This window comes from Acanthopagrus latus, chromosome 18 (genome assembly GCF_904848185.1).
Source record: "Acanthopagrus latus isolate v.2019 chromosome 18, fAcaLat1.1, whole genome shotgun sequence".
Lineage (NCBI taxonomy): Eukaryota > Metazoa > Chordata > Actinopteri > Spariformes > Sparidae > Acanthopagrus > Acanthopagrus latus.
The window spans coordinates 4,304,642-4,324,306 of record NC_051056.1 but is presented as its reverse complement, the minus strand read 5'-3'; the positions used below and the strand labels follow the sequence as shown (position 1 = coordinate 4,324,306).

Below are 19,665 nucleotides of genomic sequence, written 5' to 3'. Positions count from 1 at the left end.
AACTCAGGGAAGGTCAGCTGCCGTAATGCTACCGCTATTCAAACAGCCAGTTATGAAATGTTAATTGGATCTGTTGTATCAGTGCAGAGCACAGTGACCTGGACACTGCATCTGTGAATGAGTAAATAACAGCTTTTATATTAACCTTGGAGTAGATGAGAATGACACCTGTAACCATAGCAACTGCACACAACAAAGATGTTGCCTCAATATAAGAATTACCATCAATGAAATAACAAGGTTTGACAAAAGCTAAAAAAGAACTTCATCAAAAGCTGAAAGTAATAACCAGATGCCAAAATTAACAGTGATAATGGCCAAAGACACGGGTAGTTGAATGGTTTGTATGGCAGAATTGAAATGTTCCTTTAATGGATACAGGCTGTTCCCTTTTCAGTTTCCTCTTCATGTAGGAAGAACAGGAACACTTCAGCCTGCTGCTGCCTGTATGATCCTTATCAGGCAGCCGGGGCAGGCATCAAGTGAGGTGGGGGCAAAGACTGTAAATCAAAGCTACCCAATGGGGGTTATTACTTTTATGACCTTCAGGGAGCGAGTTAGGTGACTGAAATATGAGAGACTGCAGAGACAATTAATTCACAGCAGTACATGTCAATTTTATAAAACTTTCTTCTAACTTTTTATTACTGTTTAGTTTTTTGACATCAAGTTTGTCAGGGTGTTTATATCAGTAGAATGGGCGTGCTCAGGTGTGTCAGTCACATGTCTTTTTCTGTCTTTTTTTTTTTTTTTTCAATTGTTGGATTCTATCTATAAGTGTATTTGCTCAGTGAAATAATCTAGAAGGTAAATGCCGTGACTATCATGATGTGCTGTTCTTCGGAGGAATTCAGGTTACCGTCACTCTGATGTTTATCACTCTGTATCTCATGGGAGTTTACAGTTTAATTGTGTCAGGAACTAGAAAATACTGCGCAGGAAGCTGAACGTCAAATTCAGTTCCAAAGGGAAATTGGAGCAATGTGTTGTGACTGATGAAAAGTCATTCTGCAATTGAATAATTGTATCAAAGTTACAATCTCTTATTTTAAAGAGAATTAAAATCCCCCAAACAAAATCGTATTTGGCCAACAGCTCACACTCTTTACTTATTTTCTCCCTTGGCTTATGTCCCTCTCCCGACCCCAAATTCCTCATTCAAGAGAAAGCAAAGAAGTGATTTTGTTGACAGACACATCGACAGATTTTGAAAAAGGTCAGCTGAGGACTATTCAAGGCCCTGCAGCCTCAGTCCATTACCGCACCTGCAGACTAGTTTGGTCGGCATGTGGCGACAGCTTTCCTTTCACTCTCCGCCGATCTGGGGGCGACAGGGTGGAACATGAACAGGACGTAACTGAACCGCTGAACTCAGAGCTGACCCTGCATTCACACTGAGAACACTTCGGATGATGGGTTGCTCCACTCAGACTGGCAGTGGATGATGACAGGAATTGTGTTTTTTTTTTTTAAATGGTCTATCTATCCAGTCATCCTAAATATGTGTATTTTGCTGCTCGTAGGTCATCTGTCATACAATTTAATAAATCAGCATAGCAAGTTATTAAATGAGTTGATAATGACTGTGTTTTCATTTCTGGGTGAAACATTTGTTTTCTGCTGGTTGAGCTGATGTATCAAGTTAAGTAACTTTTAACTGAGCCTTAAATACACTGGTGTTGTGAGCGTATATACTAGAAGTATAACCTGAGGCGGATTTCTTTTTTTTTTTTTTTTTTAAACCTTACTTTGGGGCAAAGTAGCAGTGTTTTTTAATCAGATTTGAGTTATTCTTTACTACAGCACTAAATTCTGATGCAGCACTGAAAACTTAGGCCTGGATTTTTCCTCTGATGTGCTCGATAAATGTGCCTTTTCCTTTGCCTGTGGATATAGAAAACGGTCTGTTTGCTCTTCATTGAAGGATTTGTTCTTGTTGAATATTGGAAAAAAAATGACATTTACTCTTTCATGTTTAATATTGCAGAGACATTTTGTTCCATAGTCAGTCTGAGAGCAGGAGCATCGGCTGAATGACCTCCAGTGTAAATGTAAATGTTGAGCAGTATGGATTGAACAGCATGAGACAGCAGCAGCGGGTTACATAAGGTGGATTTTAGCTTTCATTTCCTCCAGGCTCTCCTGCTCTTTGCTCAGGTTCACCTGCTGCTGGTGGCTTCTTGCCCACCTTCTGTTGGTGTTTATTTCTAGACCAACCCCCCCACCTTTTTTCCTCTCTACCTTCATCTGTCCCCCTCTCTCTTATGCCCCTTCATCACCTCCACCTCTCATCCGTCTCTTTGTTTCTTACAAAGACATTTTTTGATTAATTTTGCTGCTTCCTTTTTCATTTCATCCCTCCTCCACCTCTTATCTATTCTTGCCCCTCACTGTCTTTCTCTCTCTTCACTTTGTCCTCTGTACCTCCCTCTGTCCACCTCCTTACATTTCTCATAGTCACTCTTTCTTCATTAGCATTTTGTTTACCTTCTTTCCTTCCTTTTTTCATCTCTCTTCTATTATCAGCCTCACATTATGTATTTATTTTTCTCTCATCCCCCAATTGCTCTCCACCTCTCTCCATTGATATTCCTCTATCCATTCTCTTCCCATGCTTCTCCATTTACCCCATCACCCAATTTCTGCCCCCTCCATCTCTCTCTACCCTGGCCTAGAAAAATGCTGGACACGGAGCCTGAGGGAAGCTTCTGCTCTCCTTCTGTCCTACCTTTGAAATGAACATACAGTTATCAGTACTGTTATTTATAACAAGTGTAAAAAAGATTTCCTATATTTACCAGAATGCCTGATCTTGGCTGGATTTTTGTGGAAAATGAGTATAAGCAAACTGTTTGGTGACTGTGTGTGAAAAGGGCTATTGGGTACTACCCAGCTTACACTAGCCAAGCTAACATTAGCATGAAAGAGGCTTAAATCAAGGTAGCTAATCCATGGTCACAGCTGGATAACATTCTGAATATGATAATGCTTCAGTTGTAGATATTTAAATTTCACTGATGTTTGACACGTTCAATGATTTTAGATGATTCGTCGGCCTGAACATGTCTTAGCTTACCATTTAGTTTGTCACAGAGGAAAACTTAACAGTACAAAATTTTAAATAAGTGTCAGCAGGCAAGATTAGATTTTAGTCACCAAACCAAACCACCAACCACACTGTGAATCTAAAAGTTTGATCTAGATCAATGAAAACAAACTATCTTATTTTTTAAGTTTTCGAATGCATTTCTTCACCATCAGAGGAACTGGGAAAAAGTTAACTGTTCAAGTTTACTTTAGGTCAACTACCAAACTGTTAAGCGTGAACATAAAGTTGGTGATGTACAGTCTATAATGTCACCAAAGAACAACAAAATCTGTTCTTCTGTTAAAGGACATCTGGCATAAACATAAAAGTGGTATGAAATGAGATTTTCTTTACCTCACTACACAAATCACTCTAATACACAACATCTGCAGCAGGTTTATTCTACTGTTGACCTTTGTGAATTAACTTCTAAGAGTGCCACAAACAAACGAGAAATCCTTATTATTATTTCAGTCTTTATCATGATGACAAATTACCTCTTTATTGTAGCTTTACACTGGATTGCTTAAGTCTCTGCTTAAATCTGATGCATTAGTCATCACCTGACTTTTACAGTTCTGTTACATACAGTCAGCTGCAGGCTGTGCCTCAGGGTTGTTGGAGGTTTTGCAACTCTGCTCTCTAAATCTTGATAAGACAGAAATGACTTAATGCCTTTTAATTCAGTCACATTCTATAGATTGCATAGCACCACCCGCATTAGTCTCCTTCTCATTTCTAACAACATTCATAGCCCAGGGCCTGGAGTTAGAGAGCTGTATGCACAGACTTAATTTGTAGTGTTTACACAACTGCAACACAAAGCTCTGCTGCAATGACTAAACTATAGCAGTTAATTACCCGTATCCATTAGGGTAAGACAGGATGGGATGTTACGGGGGCAACTGTTAGTTGCTGGTGAGTCACATGGTCACACCCAAAGTGGTCATCACAGTGACATGAAGGATGGAGACTGTTATCACTTCAGCTTGCAGGTTATCTCTGTGACACTGTGTGTGCTGAGGTTAAGGCTGCTGACTTGTTAATATTTTTCCATCTGACTCTGTTTAAGCAGCATCCAAACATCAATCAGTCTGAGTTTGAAAAAGACACTTATGAGAAAGATCATATACTGCACATATGCAGATCTCAACCCATATCAGAAAAAAGCGAGATGATGGGCCCAAGCACTATCAGCATGAGGACCTTATTGTATCTGTAAGTTGAAATGTTTCTTGTGCCGGTGGTCTGAACATACCCCAAAACTCACTAAACTGCACACATGTCATATCTGGTGAAAAATGTTATCATTCAACATGATTGGCTGTGGGTGTGGCCAGGGGACTCCACAGCACCCCCTTACGTTGGCTCATGTGACCAAAACCCTCGTTGATCTTCATGAAATTTGCAGGACTCATAGGTCCCATCCATATAACCTGGAATTAATTTTGAGGAATTTTTAGCCTCAACAAGAAGTCGGCCATTTGAATGGCATGCACTGATCTTATTTTTTCCGACATTGTTTAGAGTACATTAGGATGTTCATAGACTCACCAAATTTTGCATGTAGGTTCAAACTCATAAGAACTTTAATTTGATACCACACCTGCCCTCAGGGTCAGCACAACAGCTCAGTAGTGCCCCCTAACGGCTTTTCCCATTTTGTATGTATGGTCTGGGCCTTTCCAGTGACAAGATGGCTCAACCTGGAAGATTTCAAGCCCAAATACACAAAAAACCCTCTAGACCCATACCCTCAGTCCAACAGGAAGTCTGCCATTTTGATTCGCTTGATGAGTTTTGCTGCCAATTGGCACAATTTTGAACTGTTACAGATTTAACACCACAGACTTCACATTTAGTCAGTATCATCAGATCTTGATGATGAAATGTTATCAAATTTTTTCAACTCTGCTGAACCTGGTGGTCAATGTTATTGATATGTTGCTTTCTACTTTTCCCTGTCTTTTCCAGCTCATTTGTGATGACAAAATGTGACACACAAGGAAAAAAAAATTAAATGCAAACTTATCTCCCGGAAAAGGGAAAGGCAGTCAGTTTTAGGGTGTTGACCTGTGTTTATAAAAACTTGCGTATGAATGCACATTTGTAAAAGTGTTGTTATTTGGTGAGTCACATGGTAACACGTGAGCTGGTCAGCAAAGCATCAAACATATACAAGGTAGTAGATTATTATTGATTCAGCTTTCATAAAATTAATCGGCTACTTAAAAGAAATATATAAATTCTGTAATTGTGTTGTTTTTTTTTATATTTTTTATATATGTGTGTATATGTGTGTGTGTGTGTGTATTTATATATATATATATATATATATATATATATATATATATGTTCAATTCTTACATGACCAAAATCCTAGTGTTAGCTAACGCGGGACTGTTGACTGTTGAACAAAAGAACCCCCCCCCCTTCAATTCTTACTGGAGAGGAAAGCTCATCATGACCATGTCTCACTAATCACCCAGACTTTTTTCACCTTCTGCTTTTTTCCCCTCACAGCAACATGTTACTACAGCAAACTGTTGGACCAGGCTAATCTCCATTTGGTTTACATATGCTTCCTCATGAGATCACGTGAAAGGGATCATGTGAGAAGGTGCATTGCTCCCTCAGGTATAATGACCTGATCTGTAATGTGTGATGTGCTATTTTTTTCAAAATCTTGTTGCGTGTGCTTGTTTAAGATAGGAAAGCAGAAAAATCTGTGGAGCTTTTGTTAATGTGTGCGACACAACCCGATTTCAGAGGGCTTTTAAAGGTCCTATAGTGTAACCCAGCATCAGTCTGCAGACTGAAGCGCTGAAGCCCCAACTCCACTGCTGCACACAGTGGTGTTGCAGTATTTATTCAATATTAATTTCACACTGAATGCACAAATTGCACACAATTCAACACTATTTCTTTGGGTCCTCAGCAACATTGGATGAACAATTCTTGAGATATGTCAGAAATATACACATGGACAGACAGTTTCCCTGCTTTATATTTGATTGTTCAGGTCACCTCTTATGCTTTTTCAACATGAGCTTAGTAAAATGAAATGTGTTACCAAACCACTTGTTGCATATGTCATTGAAATTTTCATTTTTGCTTCGAGGAGAAAGTTGTGAATCAAATCAGGCAAAATTTAACATTTGCAGATATGAGACACACACACACGCGCACACACACAAACACTGAGACACAGTCATGCAAACACCCTAACAGCACAGTCCTGGCTGAGGCCCAAAGGCTTGAGAGCTCAGGCAAAGGGGGGGCACAGCCCGCAATCTGGGCAGATGGAAGGTGTGTGTGTGTGTGCGTGTGTGTCATTGTGTGTGTGTGCGTGTGTGTGTGTCAAAGAGAGGAGGGACAGTGTGAGAAGTGGGTGGAGATGGGACTCCTGAGGGAGTGTTGAGGTGCCTCAGCAGCACTTTGGTTCAGAGCCTTCGAATGCACTGAAGTTGAAGTTAGCGGCAGTAGACACAACTCTGTACAACTCTGCATGTGTGTTTTTTTTACCGCATCTTTTCTCTTTGTTTTCATGGACTTTATACCAGAGCATTATGGGAGTACGCCGGTTGTTGCTGGCCTGTCGAGGGATTGTTAAAGTCTCTGGAGTGTGAGGGGAGAAGAGACTGATAATCCTGGAACAGACACCTAACTGTACCTGAGGTATGTTTTCCTTGTCGCTCATCTTGCATGCTGCTTCACTCCACTCCACAATGTTTATTTATGAAGAGTAACACCACTATTTAGTTTTACAGTATTACTAAACACTGCCCATGAGTGCATATAAACAGAAGTGCCTAAGATGGAGAACATTTCTTGAAACGCATAAATCAGACAAACGTGGGAAAACCTTACCTGACCTTTTTGCACATTAGGCTTCTTGAATCATGTTCTAGTTGAGCTAACACTGTGCTTATGAGCTCCTCGTGGTGCGTAATGACACATTCTGAGCACCAGAGAGAGATTTAAAATGTTATCAGTTAAGCAGTTTACTTTATTTCAGGGTGAAGAGAGTGTGTGCATATGTGGCTTTCTGTGTATGAGTTGTCAAGAGAGTTTCATGAGGGATTTGTATTTGTGACAGTTTTAGCTTGGAGCGTTAGCATGGGAGGGGAAGTAAAGAGCAGCAGAGGCACATGTCAATGCATGCAGCTGAGCTGTTGCTGTTTGAAGCTTTGGTCAAAGAGCCCCTCCCTTCGCTTCTTCTTTTTTTTTATTTCTTGTCCTGGAGCTTATTTTCTCTGTGGAGTGAAATTGCATAATCATGATTTTTTTTTTCTGTATCCAAAATTTCTGCAATGCAACAGCCATGAAAAGAAATTAAAAAGTGTTTTGTCTTAAATCTGGAGCTAGCCAGTTGAGATGGCATGTTTTGTTGATATGGAGGATGGCAGACCAGGATACGCGGAAGTTCATGTTTTTAAAAGTGACTTTGCGTGAAGAAAAAAAGGCAGGTAGTTGTTTGGTAAAGAGAACCACTCATTAATTTTCCTGAACCCCATTTAACCTCAAAGTTATTTGAAGCTTTACAGTATTTAGATGTTTCTTTCAATTGATGCTTTAATTATGTCGGCATATCAGTACTTAATTGGTTTTTATGAACCCCAGAGAAATGCCTTATCTCTGATAAGGAAGTATAATTTGTCAAAGTAAGGTTAAGTCAGTTTTCCCATCAAGTGAAGTTTCTACAGAAATGCCGCAATTTTGTAGTCAAGCACGTGCAAACCATTCAGTCTGGACTGAGAGCTTTTAAAATCATCTGATGGGCAATTTGGCAAAAGCTGAGCCTCATTAATGACAGTGTAGATAACATGGCTGTTTGAAAAAGCTGAGATAAAGTCCAGACTTGACTGAAAGGAAGGCTGGAACTGCCCGCCGTAAAAGGATAGATGGATATTACCCTCATGCAATTAGGCTGTTGGCCTCTTCAACTGTTTTATGGCCTGACTTGCTGTCTGACTGAGTGTAAGCTGCAGAAAGTCAAAGAAAGTTATGAAATTAGCCACAGAAAGACTTAAAAAAAGGCAAGAAAACACCATAAAATGGTGATAATAGTGACGGTTACATATGAAACACACACTAATCCAACAAACATGCATCCCCAAAGAGATTCACACCTTTTTAATCCCACCACCAACTACTCAACTCCTCCTTCACAGTGAGGTTGAAGTGAATCCTCAGACTGTCTGAGCTGCTAACAGGGAATACTGCTGAGGCATTTTTGACCCTCCCTGTAATTATGGTATTTGCTGTGAGGCCTAAGTGACCCTTTGGGTGTGTTTATGTGAGCGAGTGAGGGAGTCTGTGTGTGTGTGTGTGTGTGTGTGTGTGTGTGTGTGTGTGTGTGTGTGTGTGTGTGTGTGTGTGTGTGTGTGTGTGTGTGTGTGTGTGTGTGTGTGGAGGAGCAGTTTAACTCGAAAGGAATCCCCCGACCACTCACCTCAACCTTTCACCCATGACACGACCTAACCCCTGCAGCGCTGGGAAGAGACACCCCAGAAAAAACAGCAGCTTGCAATATTTGTACAGTATGGTGTGATAGAGAAGAAATATAAATACGATTATAACAGTGTAAGTGTGTAATGTTATTACATATTTCTTTGTAGTCGTTCAGGCAGTCCTATTTTTCTCAAGTCTCTCCTTTTATAATCTGAGTGTGAAGAGGTTAAACAAATGACTGTCAGGACCCAATGCAATTTTATTCTCACAGTGTCTCCACTCGTTCTTTAAATATCATCCAGAGCTTTTTCATGACTTCACACTGCACTTTTATGACTGCCCAGAGTGGCCTACCACCTCAGCTTTTACTGATGCTATAAAAGTAAAACGTTCTGCTCTTGTGGAATAAAGCTTGAAGAATTATTCTGAGTCTTTGCTTAACAGCAGCAACACTCACAAGATGTGAAGAAGAGTTTCTCTGAGACAAAAAAGCTTGAGTTGGTGAAGACTTGCTGTTTTTTTTTTTTTTGGCATTCAAATGCTTGACCTGGGGGTATTCTGTTATATATACCTATCTACTATTAGAGATGCTAAGGAACAGTTCACCCAGACATGAATTTTCAGTCATGATCTACACACCCCCATGTCGATGGAAGGTCGGGGGAAATTTTGTATTCCACAAAACATTTGTGGAGCTACACAGCAAAACAGTGTTGCAGCATTCTTCCTAAAAATAACTAAAAACAGACAATGTCTCCGACTTGTGCACACACTTCAGACAGGACTAATGCCTTTGTTTTAGTAGCACCAGTGAAGATTTCAGCTTAATGAAGAGTGTAAATAACATGCCTTTCAGTGCTTGTTTTCTTGATGAGAATTACCAAATATATGCCATTTATCATAGCCTGAAACTGTAGAAGAACATAACTTATTGTTGGATTCTCACATTTCTTAACTTAAATGGCCCATTTACTACAAACACTTCAGGAAAATAGTGATATTTCATCAAAATCATATATTCATTGTCAAAGAAATTCAACTGAGGATTATTTATTTATTTTAGATTAATGGCATTATAGCTGTTATTAAATAAAAAAGACATCATTTGAGTTTCCACCTTATTCACATCATGATTGTGCTGTTTCCATAGAGGAGCAGGACTTATATATTGCTTTGAAAATTGCGACCACAGTGAGTAAAAATGGAACAAAATCAAGAAACTGCTGCTGTACCTGCTGTTTCTCACCCTGTTCTCAGGGACTTTGAGTTTCATCAGTTTGCTGTAGTCCTGACAGGGTTAAGTACCTTCAGACCAGAGCAGCAAAGGCCTGTTGGCTCATCCCAATATATCCACGCAGCTCCAGTTAAAGGCATCCACGTCCTGGCGTCATGCTGTGGGTGTAAGAGAGGTTAGGTTGGAGGCCGCGCCCTTCCCAACCCCTGAACCCTTCCAGACAGAGGTCAGCATTGTAACCCCACCCTTACAAAACTGAACTTAAATTACACTACTGCAAAGGCGCTAGCTGTGAGTTTCTGCAGATTGCACTCTGAAGGAATCAACAGTTACGTTTTCACTGATTCAGCTGATGCTTTCATCCAAGTTTTAATTGCGAGATTAGATTAGATCTGTTTGGATTACACTTGGAATGAAGGAGCTTTTGCCGATCACATCTCAAACGGGCTCCATGCCATAAAAGTCAGTCCTTTAATTCTGATACTAATGTTGTTTGAAATATAGGAATAATGTCCCATGAATAATGTAGTCCAATACTAATGTATGAAACAAAAAGAGAAGAGTGGAGTCCACTGCTTACTGGAGATTGGTGTGCAAAAGGTTAAGAGTCAGAGTCATTGAGCACTGATAACAGTCCTGCAGGAAGAAGTAATAAAGTGAGAGCAGTGCAGAGGGCTCGGAGGCAGTTTCCATCATTAGAACAAGTCAGAGCAAGGAGAGGGGAATAATGGAGTCTCATCCAGCTGTACCTCTGACCCTCCAACACCTGATTTTAATTGGTATCTGGAAGCAGGAGGACATGTCAGGGAGAAGTGTACCTGCAAATGTCTTTGTTCTCTCTCAGGCTCTTAGGCCTGATATCGACGTGTCATCTCTGCCCTAGTTTTTGTGGTGTGACCAGCGTCTTCGGCCCTTGCTGCCGAGTTTTTGGCAATTTACCATGTTTAATCAGCAGCACAGCTTGATGCTTGTTTTTGTAAGGCAACATTTGACATGACGACATGACTTTTTGTGTAAACTATCTCAATATATAAATTAAATGTATATTAATAAGATAATTATTAGTTAACTGACTAGTATACCTATATAGTAAATCTCAATAAATTCTCTGCTGATGTTTTTGAGACATGGTTCTTTTCAACTTTAGTGAGTCAGCAATATAAAGACCCTCTCCATTTACAAGAATAATAAAGGACATCAGTGTAAGAATGATAATTATATGTTACAATGTGTTCTCTGGTATCCTATCAGGCAAGATGACTCCATAATCAGACCTCACTTTGTGCGGACGATAACACAGGATGTTCTGCAGGTCTGAAAACACTGCCAACAATTTAAAGAAACCTTCCAGCTGTAGAGTGATTAGGATTGTGATGGAGGACAGGGCCCTCAACTCAGTTTTTTCATACAAACCATGAGGCCCATTCATACAAACTGTAACTGATAAGAACCTTAGCTTTTGATTATTGATTCTTTAATCTAATGATAGTTGTGATGATTCAGATTGACGAAAACTAAAAGGTCACGTGATGCTGCCCCTGTTCTTCAACAAATCTTTAACCTTCCTCATCTGCTAGTTTGCCAGTTTTCTGCAAGATGCTGACTCATTGCTGTTTATCACTTCTGAGAAACACTTTGTCAGACCCCAGAGAACTTGAACAGGGTCTGAAATGCTAAAGACCTGCACGTCTCAGAGAGTAAATGGGACCAGCTGCTGTAACACCTTGTTGTAGCACTTAATTGTCCAATTTGACATTTTCAGGTTATTTCACTCTGTGAATCTTAAAACAGGAGCGAGACGTCACTTGTGCATTGTAGTCAGCAAATTCTGAGTGTTTTTTTCACGACGATACAAGAGTTAGCACTTAATAGACTGACATCGGGCAGAGCCTGCCCATCCATCATGGCTTAATACGGCAGCACAGACTCATTACCGTGTGAGATTGTACCAAAGTACAGACCAGGGATGTTTTTTATAGATAGGGAGGAAATTGAACTCTGCAATTATGCAAATGAGAGGTCGTCTGAAAGTATGTTTAATTTCATGTGGAGGAAAACGTGTTGGCGTCGTCATAGCTGAGCCGGGACATGATTCCTTAGAGAGATTAAAGGCCAACACTTCACTTTAAACCACCCTATTTTTCACCTTCTGGCATGGTTTAGACACTTTATACATTATTTGTAACGCTCTGTAATGTAGCTGTAATTGGCTGCCAGCGAAATTTTCCAGATATATCAATATGTGCATCTATGTTTACTGATATGTGCTGAAATGAATTACATATTATTTATTGCATAAAGTTATGCAGAGCATGCTCTTGGGATAATTATTGATTATTCAATTTGGAGTGAACTTTACTTTCTCAGTGCACTGATGTCATTTAGGAGGTCATTGTTAAACTGTCAAAAATCATGCCTCCATTACGTACAAATCTGTGACACAATGGTCTTATGTATAAATTCCGTGTGTATATAACAATACATCTATCAAAAGTTTTTCACGCTAATATTGGTATTGATATTGGCTCCAAACATCCAGTATCCGTTGAGCTCCTAGAGTAAAATGTTAAAGATGTATTATGTTACATTTCCGCATTTAAATCAACCAGAATTTTGTTGAGTTGCGTTATTGCGTTATTTCAAACGTTTACTCAAGGTGTGTTTTGTATTGGTTTAACGCGATTAAACATAAGTCATATCACACTGATTTTCATCAGCAACGGTGGTTGTTAAACAATTAACTCCCACAAATCCGGTGCGACCTTACGACCGCATTTAACTACGTCTTTTGTGTTCGTGGTTTTAATTGACAGACCCCTCTTGGCAGAAATGACGTACTGTGCGTGTAATGAATGACTTCATAAACATGAATAAAACATCGACTGTTATGTAACATTTATTAACTGTTCATACCCTCATACAATCATTTACAGATGAGTTTAAAATGTTTAATAAATGTGTTCAAACTCGTGAAGACACGTTGAGCTTGAAGGGTCATAGTTTACTAAAAAAATAAAAAATACTACTCATTTCCCACTTGCTAGACAGATTACAGAGCTTTCAGCTACATTTAGTTGCCTTCATCAGCATTCATACAGCGCGATGAGGAATTTATGAATAATTAAATCCTTCATTAATAGTTATAAATATAATGATCCTTATATATATATATATATATATATATATATATATATATATATATATATATATATATATGAATAGTTAAGATATATTTAGTCAAAATGAATACATTATATGTATACATATATGTCATATTTATATAATCATGAAGACGTTCAGGGAGTTAATATTATTATAACTATGCTATATTGCCAGTAATGTACGGCTCATACTAATTTATGATGCATCAAAGGAGGAGTTGTTTTTTAAAGTACATTCACATGTCCCTAAATCCAGGAACAGCTTATTGTTAATGATTGTAATTAGTTTTTAGATATGCCCTATAAATATCTACTTGTGGGGGTTATCATTGAGGTTGCACCGTCGGATGTTTTCTGCAAGGATGTCGAAAAATGTTTGATGGATAAATAAACCCGTATTTTCGTCTACGGAGAGAGGTCCATCTGGTTTTTTGCGATTCCCTTGAAACACCCACATCCAAAACCTTCAATATTATATTTCAGCTGAATCCCGCCAGCTCCATCTGCTCTCCTTTCTTTTGGAGAATGGGGGGTATAATCACTTCACAAAACCCCGGAAACAGGTCGATGGGATGAATACGATCAGAAGGAGGAGGAGGAGGAGGGATAATGCGGTATAGTTTTCAGTGATAAAAAGAAAACCCTGAAATCTTTTAAGTCCCTCATAAGACCACTTTCCCCCATTACAATTTACCGGCATTTAATGGTGAAAAATCTTTGTACAAACATATGGAGATAATTGCCTGTATGCCAATGGGCCTGACGGGACCTGCTGAGTGCTGCTGGCTCTCTCAGATCAAACCACATTCCCTGCCCTCCCATTATAAAATGCCCGGGGCGTTTACAAAGCCAGATTGGCAGCTATATGGATCCATGATTCAACTTGTCTGTGTTACAATAGTCATCGCACAGGAAATGAGTGACGACCTTCACAATGAAAGAAGCGCTGCATGTGGTTACGAGTGAGTTACAGAGAGGACTGATGAGTAAGTGGATCGTGACTAAAAAATGATAAGGCAAGAACCGACAGGCCAATAGCTTCAACTTATATCCTTACTGATTTTACCATTTCTGCTACAAATTAATTTTATTTGATTAACTGATTGAGAAGTGATGGTTTTTGCTGTTGCAGTCCCACATTAACATATATATTGTCCAGAAAAATTTAACATTTACATTAAATCACTGTTGATACCTGCTGTTACATATTCTGACCTTAGAACTCTCTGTTGCTTGGTCTCATGGTGCAAAAGCAAAAACCTTAGGGTTTAGCTCTTTTAAGTCCCTTAAGTTTCTTAGTTATCGTAACTCTTGCCACAAGAAGGGGGTTAGCTGGGTTGGAGTAGGGGTGGGAGGTGTAGATCACCCACAAGGATGGCAAACAAGGGATACCTGCTAATTGTTGGCATTTAGTTGTGGAGATATATGTGCATGCATGTGTGCTTGTGAATGGATGTGATCAAGGTTAATATCTGTGAAGTGAACTTCTTATACACATGTTCCAAGTAAAGGTATATATGGATATGCATGCTTGTATAGTATGTTCATTTGTATGGAAGTTGATACTATGTGCTGTATATGTACATAGATACCATAAATTAATTTTATGTGACTTTATGCGATTTCACAGCCTATATGGTTATTTGTACAAGCTCTTTTTGATCATGACTTAATGAAAAAAAGTTCACAAAATAAAACAAAAAAGAAAACCAGCCTCCCACAGTTTTTTATTTATTTTTTTTTTTTGTTGTTGTGCCTTTACAAATATTAACTTGCATATAAGCAATTCTAGAGAAGGTTTAGATGGCTGAGTGTCATTAACAGGTTGTCAAACAGTGAAGCTTTGGGTTGGTGTAGTTGGGCCAGCTGCCAACCCAAAACATCATCGTTTGACAACCTGGGAATGACACCCAACAATCAAATTTCTTACATTTTGCATTTTTAATTTTCAAGAGTTGTGTCTAATATACAGTATTTTTTTCTGGGGTCAGTGATTAATCAGCCTGAGCTACACTGTCACCAACAGTAACAGTTTAGGTTTGTTTGTCATGATCGCAAAATATGTGTCTCTCAGTGTCAGGAACATACACAGAAATGTTTATCATGTATTTTGTATACAAAATAAAAGTTATCTGCCAGTATTTTAAATAAAAGTATTTTGCCAGGTGTTGGTCAGTCTGTCAGTCGACAGTTTTTTGTCACCTCGATTGTCAAAATGAAGGCTGAGTTCGAAGGTGTGTTGTCTCATGTAATATTGCACCAATCACTACTTTTTATCTGGCAACCTAAATTCAAGGGACAAGTTTTTGTGTGAAGCACGTCGGAAAAAAGCCTTGATCATGACAATTTTATCCTAATCAGCTGTCAGACGAAGAGTACAAGTGACCTGAGTGTAACAATGTAAACAAAATGACTGTGGGGGATGTAATCCTAGAATGATTGATTGCAGTGATTGCAGTCACTGCCATCAGTGGATAAAAAGTTACAGATACCTATAGGAGGACTACAGTAACCTCTAAGGTCACTTGTCGATCTACCCTAACAGTAAAGATATAATGAACAGTACACGACAAATATGAGCCAAAGAAAAACACGTTTCAAAGAGCTTTCAAAGTCTTGATCACACGGGTGGCAAACATGAAGCAGTAAAACCTCCCTGAGTTGTGTTTAAAACTGTGTATGTCGGTCTACTTTTAGACATTATTGAATTTCCAGCATTCTAGAGAATGATGACTCAGTCAGACTTCATCGATGGAAACAGGTAGTGGAGATGAGGAGTGAAAGATGCCTTTCTCAGTCTGTCCTGGGAGACATGGGGGTGTTGAAATGTGATCCAGGAAGCTGGAGCCGAACATGTGGCTGCAGGTTGCTACCTGGAACACACACCAGGTGGGAGGTGTCAGAGTGTGTGTGTGTGTGTGTGTGTGTGTGTGTGTGTGTGTGTGTGTGTGTGTGTGTGTGTGTGTGTGTGTGTGTGTGTGTGTGTGTGTGTGAGCTGACCTCAGTAGTGGCAGTAATGGCCTGAGGTTTCTGCCCTGCAGCAGTGGATATTTGGAAACAGGAGCTTTTCTTGTCAGTGTCAGTTTCAGGTTAAGCTAATTGACTTCAAAGAAACTAAGTTGACATGTCAGTTTTGCAGCAGAATCAGAGAAAGGGTTTTCTGGCGACAAGTGGCAACAGTTCACAGCTGTGTTAAACATTATAAATGCTTGACAATTGCAGGAGCGACTGACATGGTGGAACATTTATAGTTAGGAAAAGAAAATGAATATTGTACAGTTTGTTCTTTACAATCTCACTCACCGGTTGTGTGTGTGGGCATACGTCTCCATTTCAGGCGGCATTCTCCTCCAATCAGGTTTGGCACATTACTTCTTCCATCCGTCCATCTCAGCTCCCTTCGGATGTCCTAGCTCCTCATGCAGAGCCCAGCCACCCTTCAGAGGACACTCATTATGGCTGCTTGTATCCAGGATCTCAATCATTTGGCCACACCCTAAGGCTCATAGGTGAGGGTCTGAACGTAGGTCAACAGGTAAAAGAAAGCTTTACCTCTCAGCTGAGCTCCTTCTTCACCATGACGGTCCCGCACAACGTCTACATCACATCTGATGCCACACTTGCACTGCAGGTTACTGTTTGCAAAATCCCTGTCTAAGCTGCGTTCTAAAAGATAGCTGCTTACTCACGTAAGTGACGTAAACAAGCTTGCAGCTGTTATATTTTTATTTATTTATCTTTCAGGGATTTAGACATTTTAATGTCAGTGATTGCCACCTAACGTGCAAAACTATTCCCCCATAATGCATCCTGCATTCTGTGTTTAGCAGGTTTAGTTATTTTGGATACAAATTGTATTTCATAGCCCATTTTTCATATGGTTTAAATAAGGTCCAGTGTTCAATCCAAAGGTGCAGCTCCACAGTAACCACCTCTGTTTGCAGTGTCTGAGACAAGTATTAACGAGTGTGATGATGAGGCCAGTAATGCTGATTTGTGGGGTTCATTACATGTCTGCCGCAGCATTTATTAGATTCAAATGAAATTCATTATATTTCTGTGTTTTCAATCAGAACATAATCCATCCTCATCTCAAACTCATATCACCCCCCTCTAGCTGCTGATTTGCTTTATTTCAGAAACTACATTCGCAAATATTTGTGGAGGGATTTCTTATATGAGCTATGATGTTGCCAAATAGTGCTCGATGCTCTTTATCCTGACCCGGAGCATATTACACAGAGCTCTGGGTCATCTGTAATTTCGGTTCGTGCTTCTTAAATGTGAGGATTTGCTGCTTTTCTTTGTCATTTATGGTAGTAAATGTGGAGTTTGCCAATGTTGCTTTTGGGCTCTGGGCACTGTGATAAAAATGTTTCTCATTTTTGTGACCTTTGATAGATTAGGCCTATTCAATGACTCCTGACAAACAGTTGAATCCTTCAGTTTAAGAATACATTAATAGAAAACTGATAAAACACTCTAATTGGGTACTTTCTTCTGAATCTGCAGGGGACATTCAGGGGAAGAACAAGATTTTATTTTCTATTTTTATTTATTTATTTGACAGTGACAGTACATAGCGTCTTAGCTGTACCAGAATTAGCTATGAGCTATTTTACATCTGTAGTCCTTGGGAAGGAGGTGGAGAATATCTGTTAAGAAAATTAACAAAAGTAGTATTAGTATTAGGAGTATTTTAAAAAACAGTAACAGGAGAATACATTATCATTAGAAAAGTGGAACTGATTGAAACGGACAACCTAATGTAAAGCTATAGTGTTTGTGATTTAGGAGCCTCATTAAAAAGAAGTAATTAGTGTCATTCAACCTGAACCACAGACAGAAAGTCCTGTTTTGGGAATACTCTTGAATAGAGTGAATCTTCACTCGCATCACGATTTGATTCTATTACGATTCAGATGTCAACAGTTTGAGTACAGAACTATTCTTGGTTAATCTCAGCATATGGCTTCCTCAGTGATCTATGTTATTGCTCATGGCTACCCTTTCATTGTTTGAATTCCCTTTTTTTTCAGAAAGTACTCAATACTTAATAATAATAATTAGATTACAGCAGTCTACAATAATATTATTTTCAGCTTTAAGATAAGGCATTTATTGACTATGCACCTCTTTCAGAGTTGGACAGCAAAGTTGACAGTGCCTCCTCAGATCTTGGCTTATTAGCTGGACTTGCTGTAACAGTCATTATTTATGGCTGTGATTAGTAATCGTTGTGGGGCAGAAGATTCGCTCAACTGGGTCTTTCCAGTTCCTGCTTCCCAGCAAGTTCATAAAATCCAAGAAAATTACTAATAGTTTTTATTTATTCATTCATTTATTTATTTATCACTCACAAATGATCTCTGCTCCCCACCAACAGACCTCTTATATAAGTAACGTTAGCCTAATGTCCACCTTCAATTCAAAGCTTGGGAGCAACGTCGCAGTGCAACTTTATTGTCCAGCAGATAATCAGCATAAGCTGAAGACTACAGATTATGCTCTGTCTCTGCATCGATGCATGATCTTCGACGTTGCTGTCACAATGCATTTGCATTGCAAATTCCACACAATTCTCTACTCTCAAGGGGAACCTAGATTGAATTAAAATCCCTCTTTGAGAAATATGAATTCAGACAGATTTGTTCTGTCCACAGGGATAAGCATTTTAAAGTGTTTTCCAAAGACAAAATCCATGATTGACCCGTAATTATTACACAGAGGATTACGCTCTACCTCATCATGCGAATCCTATAGATCCATATCTCTGAGACGGAGATCAATGTGAGATTTGATGTATGTGCACGTATTCAAATCTTGGAGCCGGACGCACTGTCACACAAAATAAACAGCCCACATCTGCATGCATCATGCAGCAAAACCTGCAATCTGTGAGGTGTATCTATGGATGTTTAGGACCAAAGAGAACAACAAGAGGTACCGCCTTTAGAAATGTCTCTGGCTTAAAATGGGACCCTGCTTCCAGACTAGATTATTCTCACACCAATTTAATCTGGCCGTGAATATGAAGAAGATAACATCCCAAGTAGTGACTTTGACAGTAGTAATCTGATTATCTGTCACCAAGTGCCCTGACTGGAGATAAAACCCCACATACCTGTCACCCTCCACTGAAACCCCCAGCGCCAGTCTACCTGGAGACACACACATGAACTTTGAGAACATAATGTAAACAGGGAGAGCTGTTTTCATAAACCCATATCAATTGTGAGATATGTATGACACTGGTATTCATAATTTTGTGGCACCAGCTAAACAGTGGGGTGAAAGGGTTCATTTTCTCTCATATACTACCTGAACAAGTTTATTTTTGCTGAGAAGTGAAAGAGGAGAAAGAGTGACAGAGATCTTTTCACCACCGATCTCAGGGAGCGACATCTTTGCCCTCTACAATGTTCTGTGCATAGTGCCTTCAGCTCTGGATGGGCTGTCAGAATGGCAGTGAAGGGCAAAGTGTTCTGCCCTCCAGTTCTTTCTGTTGTCAGTCCTGGCTGTTATGAAATCAGAGCTGGCATGTTAGTTTGTATTTCCATGATTCTTGTGCACATTTGGCCTTTCATTTGCAATTAGAAAGCATAGAACTCCCTCAAATGTGTGTCACAGCTGAATTAAGGCATTCTATCTATCTATCTATGTATCTATCTAGCTATCTATATATCTATCTATCTATCTATCTGGGTATATTTGGTGACCCATTTTAG

The 19,665-nt window shown here is 39.4% G+C and overlaps 1 protein-coding gene across 8 annotated transcripts in view; it reads left to right on the top strand.

The window, feature by feature from the left end:
* fat2 (FAT atypical cadherin 2) overlaps positions 1-19,665 on the top strand; it is a 150,797-nt gene that overhangs the window by 30,416 nt on the left and 100,716 nt on the right. For 2 of the 8 annotated variants that reach the window (XM_037076687.1, XM_037076686.1), the window contains 3 exons: positions 5,612-5,725; positions 6,652-6,766; positions 16,275-16,446. The exons of 1 other annotated variant lie outside the window; for it this stretch is intronic. The gene's annotated coding sequence lies outside the window, so the exon portion shown is untranslated. Of the gene's footprint in view, positions 1-5,611; positions 5,726-6,651; positions 6,767-15,787; positions 15,827-16,274; positions 16,447-19,665 lie in introns of those variants that run through there. 5 more of the 8 variants (XM_037076689.1, XM_037076688.1, XM_037076685.1 and 2 more) reach the window with 4 other exon arrangements.